Consider the following 3,144-nt stretch of genomic DNA (forward strand, 5'->3'; position numbering starts at 1 on the left):
CTAAAATCAAAAAGACAAGAAAAATAAGTGTTGCCAAAGATATGGAGAAAAAGGAGCCCTCATGCACTCTTGGTGGGAATGTCAACTGCTGCAACCACTATGGAAAACAGTATGGAGTTTCCTCAAAAAATTTAAAACAGAACTACCATATGATCCAGTAATTCTGCTACTGCGTATTTTCTTAGGTAATCTCTACAGCCAATGTGGGGCTCAAACTCGCCAGTCTGAGAGCAAGAGTCATGCTCTACTGACTCCACCAGCTAGGCACCTCCCTCCCTAGTAGATATTTAACCAAAGAAAATGAAAACACTTTTTCAAGTTTCTTTTAATACTAATTTTATAAAAATCCAGTAAGCACCTACAGCCAAAATTGAAAAGTAGGAAGTTAAAAAAAAAAAAAGGACAAAGAGCAAAGATACATCCTTCACTCTACCATAAATACAGAGCTCTATTAGTGTTCCCCCACCAACATCTCATAGGAGCCCTAGATTTCCATGTGCTCTAGAGTTCTCCCCATTACCATGTAGGGGAAGCAGTCTGCTATTCACTTGTGATGATGTCAAGCCAAATATGGATTGACACTACTGAGTTAAAGGTCTACAGTTTGGGCCCTTAAGTAGTGTAAAGTGACCAGGCTTTGCTGGATCCCATAGCTGAAGTCGATAGCAAACCCAATCAGCATCCAGACACCACATCTCAGCCAGGTGCCAGCTGTCATCTGCATCATAAGGCAAACATTCACAAAGATGCTCAGGAGTGGGAGGAGAGGCAGAGCAGGGACCTTAAAGGGAAGGGGAGTGGAGCTCTGTGGCTGTCCCCAGATGACCCCAGTGATCCCGGTGATGAGTACCAGGAGCAACACAACCACTGTGATGGGACCTGGGTCTCCAGAAAGCAGACCTGGCGAGTAGGCCAGCACCAGGCAGAGGAGAGTCAGCAGCAGAGCAAGCAGTGAGGAGCAAACATAGACAACCCGGCCAGAGAGTGTAGTCGGGGTGGGGCTGCTTGGGAAAAATAGTCCCTGTAGAGTCAGCTTCTCTGCTGCAGGTCCCTTCTCCTCCTGCACTTGCGATTTATTTCCCCCATTCTCCTCCAGCACCTCTGTTTCATTTTTTCATCTCTCATCTCAGGCTGATGCCTGATGATGAGAACACAAAAAGTTACCAGGGAATAAGATATCAGGGTTCCAATTGACATGAGGTCCAGAAGATCAGCGAGTCCAAAGAAGAATACTGTGGTTGCTGCAATAATGCCAAAGATCACAATGGCTACAATGCGGCCATATGTGCCAATATGGAATCCGGCAAGAACAGGGAATAGGAGACCATCCTGCGCCATCATGTATATCACCCGATGTATGGGGAATGTAAACCTCCAATAGGTGACAAGAAAAAGACTACAGTAGATTGAAAAAGCTACAACATAGTAGGCAGGGACCCAGCCAATATGGAGAAATGCCTCAGGCAAGGTGCTCCCAGGTGGAAGCTGGTACTAAGGCACCATAAAGGTAAGTGCCGTAGAGACACCAATTTACAAGAAAAAGCATGTGAACAGTGAAACCACAATGCCCATGGGGATGGAACACTGGGGATTATGTGATTCTTTGACTCTAGTAACAATAGTGCTGAAACCTACAAATGCATAAAAACAGGCAGCTGATCCTCAGAGAAGCCCCTGGAAGCCAAAAGGCATGAATCCTCCAGAGCCCAGAGAGCCCAAACAAGAGGTGTCATTGAGTCCAGCCCTTACGTAGTCCTCTTCTGTGAGCTTGCAGTTGTGCAGGTCCCCCTTAATGAAGCCAAAGATAATGATAAAACTGAGAACCAAAAATTTCACCAATGTGATCAGTTTGAAAACTATGTAGTACTCACGATATCTCAGATTTTGAATTTCTGTGAGCAACAACAGAAGGACCATGGCAAAGTAGCCTAGATTGTCTGCCAAGACTTGGGGAACATGCCGTGAAATGCTCTCATTCCAGTTCCCAATCAGGATGTCAAGAGTTAAGGTCCAGACCTGGATCATAATGAATGCATCAGCAACAAAGGAGAGAATGAGATTTCAGCCAGTGATGAAACCCCAGAGTTCACCCACAGTGACATAGGTGTAGAGATATGCAAAGCCAGGATGGGGAACCCAGTCACTAAACTCTGCATAGCACAGCCCAGCCAACAGTGAAGTCAGGCCCGCCACCAAAAAAGCAGATCACAATGGATGGTCCTGCTTGATTGGCACCTTAGTAGCCAGGAAATACACACCAACACCCACTGTGCGGCCCACACCCAGGGCCACTAAATCCAGAGTGCTCAGTTTTATGCCAGTTTCAAACTCAAACACTTCCTCCAGCGAATGTCTGCATATGAGCTTTCGACCAAACCTGAGAAGTGCCTGACGCAGCATTCTAGCTGGAATTGAAGAGGATTCTAAGGATCAGGGAGCTGTAGCAAGCCCAGGGAGCCAACAGGGTTGGATCTGGTTCAGTGAGGCTGAGTTAAGCCAAGTTGGATGGGGGCTGCCGAGGTCCCTTGCTCAGGCTTCAAAGCTTGTGCTCCATATTTCTTCTGGTAAATATTATCCTTCCATAATGCCTAAGGAGACAATAAATATTTACTGAACAATGATGTTCAACCAACCAACGGAAACTCAAAACACATATGTAACTTGTTGCAGCCCACATAATACAGAAAATGACACCAAAAGACACCATAGAAAAATCAATCCAGCTTTTCCCACAGAAAAACTACCAAATACGTCCCAACATTCTGATTTTTTAAAAATTTTGTTTTTCAGTAGGCTTAATGCCCAGCATGGAACCCAACATGGGGTCCGAAATCACAATCCTGTGATCAAGACCTGAGCTGATATCAAGAGTCGGACTCTCAACCAGCTGAGCCACCCAAGCACCCCAATATTCTCCTTTTTTTTTTTTTACTTGTAGTATTCTTTTTTTTTTTATAATGATTTTTTATTATATTATGTTAGTCACCATACAGTACATCCCCGGTTTCCGATGTAAGGCTCGATGATTCATTAGTTGTGTATGGGGCACTGGGTGTTATACACAACTAATATTCTCCTTTTTTACACACCACATGAAACTCAAATACCATTTGAGTTCATAAGTCATGTAGCTTCATGTACTAA

At 44.5% G+C, this 3,144-nt stretch overlaps 1 pseudogene; it reads right to left on the minus strand.

Annotated features, from left to right (window-relative positions):
• Window positions 1-589: 589 nt before the first annotated feature.
• LOC125282272 (cationic amino acid transporter 3-like) lies at window positions 590-2,574 on the minus strand (annotated as a pseudogene).
• Between the last annotated feature and the right edge of the window lie 570 nt (window positions 2,575-3,144).

Source organism: Ursus arctos, unplaced genomic scaffold (assembly GCF_023065955.2).
Source record: "Ursus arctos isolate Adak ecotype North America unplaced genomic scaffold, UrsArc2.0 scaffold_26, whole genome shotgun sequence".
Lineage (NCBI taxonomy): Eukaryota > Metazoa > Chordata > Mammalia > Carnivora > Ursidae > Ursus > Ursus arctos.